This window comes from Anolis carolinensis, chromosome 3 (assembly GCF_035594765.1).
Source record: "Anolis carolinensis isolate JA03-04 chromosome 3, rAnoCar3.1.pri, whole genome shotgun sequence".
Taxonomy (NCBI): domain Eukaryota; kingdom Metazoa; phylum Chordata; class Lepidosauria; order Squamata; family Dactyloidae; genus Anolis; species Anolis carolinensis.
In genome coordinates this window covers 257,036,688-257,052,646 of record NC_085843.1, presented here as the reverse complement: position 1 = coordinate 257,052,646, position 15,959 = coordinate 257,036,688, and the positions used below count along the sequence as shown (strand labels likewise).

General features: G+C 37.4%; 1 long non-coding RNA gene across 1 annotated transcript in view; it reads right to left on the bottom strand.

Moving 5' to 3' along the window:
• Positions 1–8,656: 8,656 nt before the first annotated feature.
• Positions 8,657–15,959, bottom strand: part of LOC134298099 (uncharacterized) — a 40,493-nt gene continuing 33,190 nt past the window's right edge. The window contains exon 2 of the long non-coding RNA XR_010005074.1: positions 8,657–9,018. This is a non-coding gene — a long non-coding RNA (uncharacterized LOC134298099). The remainder of the gene's footprint in view (positions 9,019–15,959) is intronic.

Genomic DNA, 15,959 nt, shown 5'->3' with positions numbered 1-15,959 from the left:
TTGCAAACTATACCAATTGCCATTCTACTAGTGAAGCACTGAAGTTGCATGACTTATACAGAGCTTTTCCATAAAGGTATGGCTGAACCAGAGATGTTGTTAATTTTCTAAGTCCTACTATAAGAGAATGCAGATAATCTCTAAAAATTCTCTGCCCCTATTATAGCAGATAAAGAAATAACATGAAGTAGACATTCTCAAACATATTCCAGAGGTAACATTTGATTTAGTAGTAGCTTTTTTGTTTTGAAGACTACAACACCTTCCTCCCTAATTTCCTAAGGATTCTACAGCCTGACTGCCATTTTGTATCCTCCATATCTATCCATTTTGCACTGTGTGTGATGTTGGGGAGGCACTACCACTCACACAGACACACACATAATGGAGAAAATTTGATGCAAATATTACAGAGTTGCCTTTCTAGAAGCCTTGCATGCCAAGAAATAGAAGCTAGAAAGAGGGCTTTTCTATGTCTTTTAGTCCAAAGCCTGTAACTCTATTGGATTAAACACATGTGAAACAGGTGGTATGTAGCCTTTTAAACTACATGATGTGGCAAGCCAACCCAAGAAGTGCTGATGATGGAAAATTTTGGAGTATGCTTCAGACTATTTTCTAAAAGGCAAGGAAGGGACCAATGTCATTTGACATGTTGTAGCATTGCCCTCAAAGTGCTTCAGAAAATGTGATTTGTGGGAAGCTGTAGGATGAATTTTGATTAACTGAGCAATACAGGCATTTTTTAAAAAGAGGAATGGCTCAGGTCCGGGATATAGGGCAGAGCGTATCTCCCCGTATGAGACATCCTGGGCTCTGAGATCATCAGGAAGGGCCCTTCTGTCAGTTCCACCAGAATTGCAAACATGGTTGGTGTGGATGCAAGAGAAGACCTTCTCGGTGGCTGCTGCTGGACTTTGGAACTAGCTAACTTTGATTACCTTATAAGGAAGGTAAGTGGACACTGTTTCTTGAAAATGGACATAAACTTGATTTATTCCTACCTTTCGACTGTTAGAAAAACATATTTTTAAAATGTTTGACCCTGGCTTGGAGATTTGTTCTGGGTACCCCACTGTTATTGCTGTTTGCCTTCAAATCATTCCTGAGTGATGACCCTATCACAGGGTTTCTTTGGTAAGATTTATTCAGAGGGAGCTTGCCTTTGCCTTCAGCTGAGGCTGAGAGAAAGTGACAAATTATTTGATAAAATTATAACTAAATTTATAACTAAAGGTAGACAAAACATTTGCCAGATCGGAAAATTTCAATGAAAGTAGTCTTTTCATGCTTCCCCAGTCATTGTGAGTGGAAACATTTGTTCCCTCAAGAATGTACAGACTTGTGAGCCTTATAGGTGTCTAGTAAGAATACAATATTCACATTTAAAATATACCTAATTTTAATATTACATACTCCAGTCTACAGGAAAAATGTATATTTTAGGAAATGTGTCTTGAAACCATTTTTCCTGAATGTGTGAAAACATGGCCGGAATCGAACATCCCCTCAGGAGAAGGTTAAACTGCCTCAGCATCTGCCTCTGTCTTTATTCTATGTGTATATGGCATTGAATGTTTGCCTTATATGTATATACAATGTGATCCACCCTGAGTCCCCTTCGGGGTGAGAAGGGCGGAATATAAATACAGTAAAATAAATAAATGAATAAATTTCATTGCAGCTAATGTGTCAAAGCTTCACAGACCCATATGAAATAAGAACATGAAAAATGTAGATTGGTGTTGGAGAAATGCAATAAAATCAAGACTGAGAGGCTTCCATATCCCCCCTTCTAATCCATGTGTTTCCTTATAGATCATTCATTTCCATTTTATCTTTTTTTTCACCCTTAATTCTTCTAAATGATAGTTTGCTGCTGTTATGAACAATACATTTGAGAGTCTGTACCTTAAGATAGATGACCTAATGCTACCAGGCAACTGAAGTAGTAAATGGGGGCACATACAACAAGCAACCTTACTGTCTTCTGCTGATTTTCTTTGTAAAAGGAAAATAGATGTTGCCAGTCACAGAAACTCTAACAACCCATCACAAGTTACATCCTTCTTTTCAAGGTGAAGACTTTAGCTAAGAACTTTAAATTGTCAGGTACAAAAATATAAAACACCCCAGCTGTATTTAATGATACGAAATAAATGGAAATGCAACCAAGTTAATGCGTCACCTATAATTACATTTCCCACAGAGAACAGGAAATATGTTCTTAGTGTTGAATGCTATTTTTGTTTATGAGAAAAAAGAATTTGACCATTTTCTTCTTTCATCATTAATGGAAGTTCTGGATTATAGACATGATGGACAACTTCCTTTTTCATCTCCCATAAGCATTGAAGGTCAGTCATTTAGTTTAGATTGAGAGAGAGAGAGGTCTCAGATCACAAGGCCAATGCTAGTAAAATGCATAGTGTATACAAGAGTAGCTCCTGTCCCCCAGGAGGATTCAAGTACTATTTATAGATTATTTTTTAAAAAACTAATGGGACTGGCATCAAATAATCAGTAATAGTCCCTAAAGATGCCACAATAATGTGTAGAAATAAAGGATTTTCTGTGTTGATTCTTTGAAGCTGTATCAAAAAGATATCTATGACAATGTGGAATAAGAACTTTATCACACACTGCCTCCCCCCTCCAGTTTCTAAACACTTAGAATCCATTGAGGGTATGATATATAACCATGATGCAGGGAAACTTCCTGTCAGCATCTAGTGTCATATTAAGACCACCTGATTGGGTCAAATCTAGAGTAGTGGTATTCAAAGGGAAAATCAGGCATCCCATAGCATTTTCCCCAAGGTTTTTTCTTTTTAAAATGCAGTGGGCAGGGACTACACTGGCTCGTTTGATAAATCTGAAAATTGATAATTTTGGTAAAACTGACAAGAAAAGACAAAAGTAAAGATGAATGAGAAACGCAAGTATGTCCTTGATAATTCTATGGGACACAACACCATGGTAATATGATGAACCTCCCCAAAAACCATGGGAAGTAGTCTTCATTCATTCAAACAGTGGTAGTGTATTAGAAAACTCCGATGTACAGGCACTTACCATAATAGTACCCATAGGCACACCACCAAGCAAAGCCCCCCAAAGCAAGCAGCTGTATTGATCCTTGCCAACAGCTCAGGTCTAGTAATCTTAAAATCATAGAGTTAGATGAGACCACATGGACCATCTACTCCAAACCCCTGCCGTGCAGGAAAAACACAATCAAAGCACCCTGCATTTGCATCAAGGCAAAGGCTTTGCAGAGTGAATGCTTGTTAAGTGCTCCTTCAAGGCCGAGTCAGCTTTCTGCTACATTGCATTAAGGCAAAATATACTCACAGCCAGATACTGGAAAAGATAACAGCTAATCTTAGGCTAAACCTATACTGCCGAATAATCCAGTTTCAGAATGTAGATTAACTTCATTGATCTGGATTATAGGGCAGTGTAGAGTGATATAATCGAGTACAATGCAGTTAATCTTTTTTCCAGCCTTAGAAAAAATAGGGAAGTCTTATCACTTCATTCCTGGCTCCACTGGGCTACTTTGATTAAATAAAGAATGAGTTTAAAGACCCCATTGTAATATGATCCTCATTTTTCATAGGAGTGAGCAGGTCCAGATCAGCACCAAGCAGGACATAGCTTGCTGCATTAGAAGGTATCTGGATACTTACGTCATTTTTGTAAGGTTTGGTTTAAATGGCAGCATAAATGAAAAGCATTGTGGTCATGGGGAGGCACACAGCACAACACTTTTGTCACAAAGTGGAAGAAAACTACTCAGCTTTTTGGTTTTGTGGGGTCTAGCATGTGGAAGGGCTCTGGTGCAGGCAGTCCCCAAGTTACAAACATCAGACTTACAAATGACATAGTTAAGAAAGGGGGTGAGACAACAGGAAGTGAGAGAAATCTGCCCCTCGGAAGGGAAATTCACTCCTGAAACAGTTATAATGGGAAAAGGTGTCTCAACTTAAGCTTCATCACCAATCCTTGATTCCACAACATTTTTCAAAATCCAATTATCACAGGGACAGAAAGCGAGATGAAATCCTCTGAACTGGGGCACATACAGCAAAACAAACACCACAGGGGTGCTAACCTTTCCCTATGCTATCCAAAGCACACACACATACACACACACACACACACACACACACACACACATGGACACACACACACACACATACACACACACACACGCACGCATGTGACTTGAGTTACACTTAAAAATATTCCTGTTCTGACTTACATACAATTTCAACTTAAGAACAAACATACAGGATCTATCTTGTTCTTAACTTGGGGGCTGCCTGTATCCCCTGCACCATAGCTGCTGAATGTTCCTGACAGTCTATGACAATTTTTACAGAAATGTGTGCCTGAGAAGGTTGGGAGAAGTGTGACCATACACTCTAAACAGTAAAGTGATCCTACCTGTCTTTAAGAGTGTAAAAACTATATTGTTATGAAACTGCACGGAAACACATGATATAAATTCTATCAAAAAATCAGGAAAACTCTGACCATTTGTATGAGGAATGAAAATGAAACAGGGTTCAGAATTCTTTTTTGTAGATTTCATGCTTGACTAGATAGCATGAAGCACCAAAAACTATTTCAGTATTTTGCTGCACGGTGCCAGCTGATGCCACAGATATCAGAACATTTCATCTGAAATATCTAGTTGGTGTCAGATAAAATCTCTAGAACAGTAATTCCAACTTTTTTAACTTGTGGAGCCCTTTTTAGAATCAATTTCCATGGTGAAGTCTCTTAGGCCTACCCTATGGATCTCATCACATGGACCTTGAGAAACGTTAGGAACCATCTGTCTAGCAAAGGGAATCGTACTGTTAGATCCTCAATCATCCCGTTTCAGGTTCTGTCTTCCCATCACTCATGTTTCTCTCTTCAGTTTTCACCTATTGTTGACTGTGTTTAGAATCATCACACAAGGAATTCTTTTCTCTGCCCTCTCCATATTACTTTTTTTAAAAAAAAATCAGGAAAAACTTCAATATCCGAAAGCTGAGATCCCTTGCTTTGCCCAAAGCCCCTTATATTAAAAGAGACTGATACCATTTTTAAATCTCTTCTTTCCATGGGATAAAATTGCGCTGCCTAAACCCCTTACATTAAAGGACAGGTTACAGTTTTAAAAACTCTTCTTTCAATGGGATCCCTTGCCCTCCCCAAAGCCCCGCACACCAGAGGAGTTAATGTCTTCTCCCATGTCACAGTTTTAAAACATTCCTTTCAATAGGATCTTCCCCTCTTCTGTTTGAATTCCTCTCCTTGAGTAGACCAGCAGAATTTTAACTCCGCTTGTAACACTTCTTTCAATTGAATCTTCCCTCCACTTTTAACACATTTTTAACACAGCACATTTTTAAGACATTTCTTTCCATCTGGACCCACACAGTCCTTAAACCACTTTAAACAACAGAAGGATCATACACTTTACAAACTGGAGTGTAACAAAGAAATCAACTTCTTCTTATGGAACCTAGATTACTATTAAGGACAAAATGCAGTGATAGCAAAATGGTGAGGAAAATCATTCCTCCATTTCACTGAAATGATTCAACAGTGAATCTGTCTGTTGTGTTTTTTGGTATTAGCATTGGTTCTGGCATGCGCCAGGTGCTCAGAACATGATTACTCATCTGAGTTCTGAGTTCCCTCCTTTCAACACACTTCAGCTCCATTTTAAGGATGAAGGGAAACGGATGATGGCCAGAAGTAGGCAAATGTCATGTGAGTGGCTCCATGCCTCTTCGTCCTTGAAATGGAGATGAAGTGTCCTATGATGGGGAAAATGCTCCGTATGATGAGGTCATATGTCTTACAAGTTAATGGTGTTTGGGAGTAGTGTTACCAAGGGAGGAAGAAGGGATAGATATTAGTAAGGAAATATAAAGTAAAGAGATATCTAAACAATTGTGCAGTGTTCAGTGTTCAATTAATACATAGGTTTCATTTTAAAAGAAGATATTTTGGCATTTGCATTAAAAATTGGCAGTTTTTCCTTGCGCTATAATAATTTTGGACCTAGTGGTAGCAGAATGACTAAACATCCTCTGTTAGAGGAGGTGTGAAATTGAACTTCGCAAATTTGCATTCAGAATCTAATTTCTAGTTTTCTTATTTTGATTCTACTTTTTGTTTCTTATTCTTTAAATCCTCTCTGCCAATCCCCCCCCCTCTCTCTATATATATATTCCTGGAACGGCTGTGGAACCCAGTTTGGGAACCACTGTTCTAGAAGAACTCACATATTTTGTACATATGCACCTGTCTCACATTATTGAGACATGAATCTATTATATTTTTCTTGTTTCTCCATATACAAAGAAAGCAAAAAAATAAAATACAAACAAATAGACAAAGGTTTATGAAAAGACATTTTATATGATCATAGGTTGTGCCTTCTGATGTCAGAATGGAATGACTGCATGATGAGCAAGAAGGAAAGGGTCATCCTACCCCCTTCTTGCTCATCCCATGGGCCTCTTTTTCTGAGATCAGCAGACCTGACTATGATGGCCAGGTACTCTCAGCAAGCTTCATGGCCAGTGGGAAGTGGCAGCAATGACATGATAATGACTCATCCCATTTCCATGTGCTGATGAGCTCAGGGAAAGGTTGAAGATGGCAATCTCCATCTGGAAAAGATGGACACAATCTAGCTCTCTAGACTGCTGTGAAGCCCTGGAATATTCCAGAGTTTCTTGCAAACTCTAGCATATTCTCTGACTTTACCTAAAGCAGGGCAAAGTCTGGTTAAAGACTAGAGGTCCCATGCATTTTGGCAGGTGAGACTTGGTTTTTTGCTTAGTGTAGACGAGCCCTATGTCATATGGAGAATAGACCAATGGAAATCAATGGAATCAATGGGATTTAAGTTGATGATTGCTGTTTCAAGTCCCAGTGATTTTGATCATGTCCCAGTTCCATCCAATTATTTAAATATATTTGCTACGTGCTGGTGGGGAAGAGGATTGAGTGGGAGGGAAGGAAGGAAGATCCAATATTAGATTTGTAAACAAAATGGCACCACTGACCAGAGTGGTGGAATATTGCTGTTCTTGACATATTTTTGTTCGTGATGAAAGTTATCAATACAGTAAATGACAAAAATGTAAATGTGTCAGGATCCATCTAATCATTTACACATTTATGTTCAAACAATGTTTGTTTTGTAATCATAGCGCTAACTTACAAATATTGAAAACTGGGGTTATATGCTTTGCTTGTAGGTAGTGATAGTGATGCTAATGATGAACAATTTAGAAAGTTATTGACAGATGTAAAATACTTAGAATAAAAACAAGACAGTTCTTGCCTCCAGGTTATATGATATGATATGGAAGTAAAGGGGATGGTGAGAGAAGAGAAGAGAAACCAGCTTAAGCCTGTGATTACACATTGTTAATTTTCTTTACCTGCAGGATTTTATCATCTTTGCCTGATGAAGAAGCCAGTTGACTAGTTCGCCAATCTTCAGTGTAGATTTTTGGACTTGTATTTTGGACTTGTTGTATTTTGCTGCATGGCTAACACAGTTACCCTGAATATGTTCCCAAGGTTTGAGAATATATCATTTTAAAGTAGCATGTAGAATCAGTTGTAAAACCGTTTGCTTCTGAGATATTAAGGTTCGATTGACTTTGTTCTCCCTCCTGTGGTGATAAGTACATCTTATTTTGGTTGAATGGGTAAATGCAATCAAAGTCATTTTGGAATAGATCCAAGATAAGAAAATAGCTTTTAAAACAACTTGTATAGGTCTACGATGCTGAGAAACAGGTATAAGGACTAAAGTTGCTCTACTCCATACAAAGGTATGATGTTTTGTTTTGTGTTTCTACTGATATCACGATGACTATGTGAAATAAGATCCGGTCCATTGAATTTTGTTGGACTCAGACACAAATTATTTCAGGCTCGAGATTGTAGTGTTGGTTTCTTCTCATTACCCAAGATAATCTGAAGATTTATCAACAGTCTGAAATCTAAAGAACTTTCATACTGGTTTGCATAGTCCCCATTCCATTGGATCTGATGGAACCAAAGCTGTACCTCGCTTGACATTTTCAGAGAGGCAGATCGCCAGCAGACTAAAAATCATATTTTCCATGGGCAACTGTCAAAATGAGAACGAGACATGACTGATATTGAGGGGCTGTCTTATTGAAAGGTTCTCAAAATGCTGTACTTAGAGTAGTGGTTCTCAATCTGTAGGTCCCAGGTGTTTTGACCTACAGCTCTCAGAAATCTCAGCCAGTTCTGGGAGTTGAAGGCCAAAATATCTGGGGACCCACAGGTTGAGAACCACCAATTTAGAGGGAAGGATTGTAACTTTGACAATTGGTTCATATTTCCTGATGTCGTTGCACTTATTTTTTTTAAATGAAACTAATTTTCAGACATCACAATTACCTAGCTCCCGAATCAGTTCTTCTGAGATGTTACATTTTAAGTCATAGAAACACTGCTGTAATGTATGTCATCTTCAAACAAATTGACCCAAATAATTTAGGAGGAGGGAAAGTAAAAAAAAATATGAAAAGTTCAAACTACACATTTGTGTGGTAGTAGGTTCCCAGATATGAGTCAAGGATGGAGAATATCTGGGAAAGAGGAAAACATTAAAATTTTATTTACTAATTAGATTTATTGACAAGTGAAAGGAAGAACTAGCATTCACCCACTTTAATCCCTTCTGTGACAATATCAATTGCTAAAGGAAAGCCCAAGTAAAATGTCAGGACAAAAGAACAAAATGGAAAGGATGGCTGGTTTTTAACAATTAAAGATAACAGAGAAGCCACAAAAATTCAATGTAGCATTAACTTATACACAAGTAAATATGGTACTTCAATTTGCTGTTTTGTTGCAGCTATGCTTACATCAGCTGGTTCTTGCTGCTCTCATCAGGCTACAGAATAGTTCTGGTTGTGAGGTATCCATGGAGAACTGCCAAATGCATTTCACCATCTGTCAAAGCAAATGATTTAATTACTCCACATATGATAACTATGCAATCTAAAAGTTGAAATAGAGAAAGCAGTACTTGGTGTGATATTGCACCTATAAGAACATGAAAAAAATGTCTGTGAATCAAACTGGACACAGTGGGGTACACATATTATTTGTACAGTCATGTAGAACATGACTACATTGACAGGGGCTGTTATAATTTAATATGACTTGTTTTATACTTATGTACTTTTTTAACTTGCTGTATGTTATATGTGCACCCTGGAGTGCCTTTGTAAGCCGCTCCGAGTCCCTTTGGGGAGATGGTGGTGGGATATAAATAAAAATGATGATGATTAGATGATTCTTAGCAGGGGGTTGGACTAGATGGCCCATGTGGTCTATTCCAACTCTACTATTCTATTCTATGATTCTAAATATTGTTCTGAGCTTGAAGGAAGGGAGGTGGGGCTCTCCCTTCACAGCTACATTTACTTCACAGCTACATTGGAAGAAAAGTGTCAGGACAGAAAAGGTGAGCTAACATTCTGTGGCTCTCAAATGAGTATCCAAAGAACAGGAGACAAATTTCATATATGGTGTTTTATTTATTATATAATGTAGTCCAGGTTGTATTATTTTCAAGCAATCAAATTAGCAGTTGACTTCATACAAAATAAAAACAATACAAAACCTAAATCTAAATATTAGACTCCCATCTCTCATTTGATATGTGAATGAGACAGAGGAATGAGCAATAAACTTGGCTGCCTTTCATGTACTATTTATCCTTTAATTTTATGACAAAAGGCTATTAAATGTGAAGAGAGACAAATGAGGTGATGTCTGGAAGAATTTTCCCATGAGTGATTGCATTGCAAAGAGTCATCCAGCTCCCACACAATCCCTGTTTGTTTCTATAAGGATTTTGTTGAGGTGCAAGCTAAAGACCATGGTGCAATGCTAAACTATGAAATGATCAGACTCCATTTAAATTCTGGAAATGCAAAGTTTATCAAAGATGTTCTCAACCTAGTTTCCTGTTTATTGGACTATATTTTCTGTTAGATTTATTATGGCAAAAATCATGGCCTAAGTCCTACTGTTAGTCCTAAGTAGAACAGACTCAATGAATCCATAAGACCTAAGACAATGAGAAATGGAGCCTTCTGTGCTCCCATTTATTCATTTCTATTAATGTAAGATGGTCTGCTACTAGCCAGCACATATTGTGACCCATCAGACCAAATTTTGTACACTACATAATGGACTGTTAGGATCTCGACAACCCGTTTTCATAATTACAGAAGAAGATCAAAAAGGATACTTTAGCTCACTATGGGCTACTTTTCATGGCTAATAAGCTGTATTTGTCCCAGTGAGTCACAAGTCAGGGCAGACAAACTCTTCCCTACTCAGTTTGGCATTTTCTTTTTTGTACCTACAAGTATTTGTATATGTTGGGATGCCTTGAATTGGTTAGCAAGGTCTGAACATACTTTAGCAGAAATTGCTTTGAATAATACTAGTCAAGGCACAGGATAGTTCCCAACAATCTTCTACTTTGTGCAGATTTCCATTATATATCCCATTCTGGTTTAGTAGAATCAAAAGCAGGTCTTTAGGGAGAATGGGAGTCAAATGCAGACATGAGGAAAGGGCATTTTGCTGAAAATCAGACTTCCCACTTTAAGGTGGTGTTCACTGTTTTCAATGAATTACTGCTTATATTGCTTGATGCAACCAGGAATGAGTGTTAAATTTGTCATGATGTGATGTTATTGTTCTCACAGGCTTTCAGTTGCAGAATTTGGGAAGAATACTTTTTTGGTCTGTGATTTTGGGTAATGTGGGGCCAGATCATGTTAAATCCTGGCATGGCATGGGGGGCAAATAGTTTCTATGTGTCATGTGGATACCATGGAGTCCATTTAATCATGCACCATGTCTTTTGGCCTATGTAGATGGACCCTCAATTAGGATGAACTTTGCTTAAATGCACTATGGTGGCTACGATGATGATGATGATGATGATGATGATGATGATGGCAACAAGACGGCTCACCTACATTACATTACATTACATTACACTAAGTATTAATGCATATACATAACTTACTCTGTCTCTTTCACCTTTACTAGGTTGGGCTTTACCAATATGTTGCTCAGCATTGGCTCTTAAACATGGAAGATAGCTCTCTTTATTTCCTGAGCACAAATCCAAAGTCAGAAACTCTTGCAATGTCAATTATTTTTTTTCAAATGACTTACTACAAGATTAAGAACCATTATTTCAATTGATACTGTTTTGTCAGTCACTACCAAATGTTACTGGACTTTAATAGTTCTTGAGCTTGAAGTAAATATATTTTTGCCTGTGAAAGCTTTGTTACTGATTTGGTTGGCTCTTGAGGGCTGTTCCCTCATTATATTGTTTTATAAAGTGTTGTTAATAATAATACTACCAACAATGTTGATAAAATTAAAAATATCAACATCACAAAGTAGCTCCTCATTAACCTCTTTCACATGAGCCAAAGCCTAAATAACTGGTTTCCTCTTTACAGAGGAGTGAACCCTCTAAAATATAAACACAGCTAGAATGTGCATCTGCTACACTAATTAGAATTCAACGTTTCCCAACAACTGTGTGTCCACTTTGACAAACATGGCTCATTGAACTTTTGTTCACATCTTTAAGACTGAGATATTCCACAATTCCCAGTCTTTCTTCATTTTTAGAATTCCTGATCATTTATCAAATCCAGATAAGGGCTAGGTTCCTTATCTCCTTCAACACCCCTCCACCACTGCCACAACTCTTATGGCTTTGTAGAATCCAAGATCTAAAAAGTTTGCTCAGACTTTGTTATCTGATCAGGAAAGATTTATTTTAATCACACCACCCTCAGATGTACATTTGTGGAGGCCTGATGGCTGATCCTGAACTGTGGAACTCCTTTCCATGGGATTACTAGGCAATCCCTTTTCCTTTTTTCTTCTTCTTCCAGTAGGAAAACTATGACATTCAGGCACAAGCATTCAGCAATTGCCTGACTTCAGTTCAAAAGATTGAAAACATAATATGTTTATTTCTTAATTTTAAATTATTATTTTAATTACAATATGGCCCCTACTCCTGCAGGAGATATGCTTGCCTAACCCCTACCTATGAGAAGGCTACTATAAAATGGCAAATGAAAGGTGATTTGTCTCCTGTCTCTAATAATAACATACTTGTTTCTGTTTTTCCTTTTTTAAAAATCCCTGAAATTTAGAAATGCTTTTTATTCCTGGGAACTGAATATAGCTTAGGTGTGGGACCTCACAAACATGATCTTTGAATGTGTGAAATATTGACTTTTTCAAAGAAAGCCCATCAAGAGCGATAATGTCTCAGAATTTATAAATACCCCAGATAGATTTATTATGTGGCATGTATTAAGTACGTCAGAGGCTTGCTTCCTAGTGTTTAACACTATGAAATGCAAGACCTTCAGTTAGAAGCATGTGCCTAATGTATTAAGTATAGCACAGAACACATTGTTGAAAGTTATAATCTTATTGCTATATACAAAGCATGAAGTACATGTCCCTATTCCAGACTCCAGCTAGGCAGACAGCTATACCTTTCTGGGATATCATCCAGGAAATAGTCTTCCACTGTCTCATCTCAACATGTTCCAGATGTTCAGTAATGATGGTAAGCTTTTATGTCTTCTAAGCATTTTCAGCTCTCATTGGGTTATTTGTGGTCCCCTTCCCCATAGAGTACTTATTGCACTACAATACTTATTGCACTACATTGTATTTATGCAGCTCCACCTGTGTGTGGACAGTACAAACTTAGCTACAGAAAGAAAAGCGCTCAGAGAATGAATCTGCTATTGGTAGATAAAACAAAAAATATGCTATTGCAAACCATCAGGATTCTTTTGGGTTATATTGCCCCTTTTCTTAATATTTCTGTGAGTAACATAATGAAGAACATCTGTTTGAGCTGTACGTGACTGAAATTGGACACAAGGAACTCAGATTTAACTTGCAACATTCCTCAAGCATGTCTCAGGAGACTCAAGACTGTTCTATAGAAATGCATACCGTGCAATGTATAGCAAAACAATACTGACAACATATTATATTTTCACCTTCCTGAAATACCTAAAATATTACTCATATAAGATGTGTCTATCATATTTAAATAGGTATTCAGGGATTTAGAATATAGTGTGAAATCATCCCTTTTAATAGTCCTTGGAAACAAAGTGGTAGGCACTGCTTAGAAAACGAATGTTATGTAATTTCTAAAATGCCATACCTGCCATCAGTGTGGCAATATTTGAACATTTCTCAAGGCACATAAATGACATTAGAATAATGCAACAGTAAGGTTACTAATAGAAAGTTCTAAAGACCCTAGAACAGTGATTCTCAACCTGTGGGTCCACAGATGTTTTTACTTTCAACTCCTAAAAATCCTAACAGCTGGTAAACTGGCTGGGATTTCTGGGAGTTGTAGATCAAAATACCTGGGGACCCACAGGTTGAGAACCACTGCCCTAAAAGCACCAGATGTCACCTGATTTTGGAAGGCAAGCAGATTTGAGTCTTTGGATGGGAATTTTTCAACGTATATCAGGTGTAGTAGGGTACATTTTGGAGGAAGGAACTTGCGAAACCTACTCTGAGTATTCCTTGCCTAAAAGCACCTTATGAAATTCATGGGATCACTATAAATTGACAGGCAACTTGAAGGCAGATAGACAAGGAAGGTTACTGCTGGATATCCCCCTGGGAAGTTTCTTGGACCTTAAGACATTGACCAATACCTCTTGTTAATGTATTTTATTTCTAAAGTTACCAAACTAGATAGTGGCCATAAAATTAACTTGTATTGAACATGATGATTCTGATTTTCTGAGGATTGCTATATCTGACTTCCTTTTGTAACTTTTGGCAATTAAGGTTGTGTTTGATAGTCATGTGGTTTTTTCCTATGGAGTTTTTTGGGAAGATAAACAAACAAATTGAAAACAACAACAACGAGATTGTAATTTTGAGTTATTGTAGCCGACAAAAAGCAATTTAACCTTACTTAGAGGCACAAATAGTGCCCTTAGATTAATGAGCAAGGAATATTTTCTTTTTAAAAATATGATTTTTTTCTGTTTATGATATACATGCTCTTCATTTCTGAGTCTGTAAACAAGCAGCAGAATTTTATGTTGTGGATTCATTAACAGTCATTCACTTCATTTAGATTGGAATTTCACTACTCAGCTGAAACGAAAAGAAGAACAAATTCCCATCTTCTGATGCAACTATTTTATAGTCTTAGGTGCATCTGTGACAGATTAAAAGTTCTGTGTTGTTCCTCTAGATATGAATGAAGTGGACAAAATTTGCATTTTTTTAAAAATACTACTTAACCAAGAAGTGGTTGCTGGTAGTTTCCATATCAAGGTAGTGTGGTGAATCTGCTCCAACTTTTAGTCTGGATCTTAAAAGATCTTTAAAAAGCCAGCCAGTACTGAGTCATTTCTGTAAAATAGCTTAGCACCTTAAGTATCTCCTTTCATGTTCATAATAAAACCTATGTTTACTTTAACTTCACTTTGGCCTGGGAGACACCAACTGCCACAATAGTCAAGACTATGGAAGAAGGCACTGGGATTTAGAATTAGCTTTTTTATTAAACAATATGTTTCACCTCAGAATACAAATGCTTTATATATAGCACAGTCCTCAACATATATCCTCAGAAATAAATCCCATTTATTCAGTGGGATCCAAGCAGGTTAGTTTTGGATTCCAGCTAGGGAGAGAGCAACTATATGCTCCAGTGTACTGTGGCAAGAGATATGTGACCAAAAACAAATTATTTATCATGTAGGGTTTACACATACAGATTTTCTTTAAAAAACAAACAAACTTCTGACTATATTTTGCTGCATAAATGCAATTTAATATTTCTGTCTTTTTACGTTCAAGCTAATCTAATTCATCTATTAGCAGCAATTTTATCTAGATTATTATTCCCATTACTTAATGCCTAAACTTATGAATATGCCGTTCTTACTTAAAAGCAAAATTGTAAAGTCTCTGTTTACTTTGGAGTCAACATGATGACTAATAAGCCTCTGTAGGTGGCATACACTCAGCCTTCATGCACTTTAATTGGCCACCAGCATTAATCATCACATTGAAAAGGTGATACATCTGAATAATTTTCTGAGGAAATAGAAAGTTAATCATGACTCATCTGTGGGTCTGATTTTAAAGGACATTGTAAAATAAACAAGAAGGGTCATTTGGATGTCCATGCCATCAATTGATCTGGAAAACATGTTATGAAATGTTTAGACATTCGTTACTGACAAAAAGGAGACCATCTGCAGCAAAAAGGCCTAGTTTTGGGGTGATGGAAAGCTTGTTCTACCCTAAATGGGCATATATTGGGAACAGAACATTGCTAAAGGATATCCTGTAGCCACATCTCAACATAATTTAAACACTGATGCTAGGTTCACATATTGGAGCTGCATGAGTAATGTTGCTGAATCTCAGAATAACAGCTAAGGTCTTGGGGAATTTCTGTGCAAAGCAGAAGGTAGAGTGCCAAGTTTTGGAACTCAAGAACCTTCTTGTTGAAAACCTTGCAGTAGTAGTACAAAGTCTAAGTGGGAGGAATCCTTGACCATGGCAGTGAACCTTTTCCAAGCCCTGTAGTAACCCCTTCCCTAAAACAAGAAATTGCCATATGCCAAGTGTGTCATAAGTAAATCCAGATAGGACCCCAACTGCAGCAACAATGAGAGAGATCCCTGATACTTCTGGCATATTTCATCACCTATCCAACAGCTGAAAACTACTTCTGGTATTTCCTACCTCCAGGTTCCATTTTACTTGATTTTCTGGGTTTTACACAAATTCTGGGCTCATTTAAACTCATTGCCTTT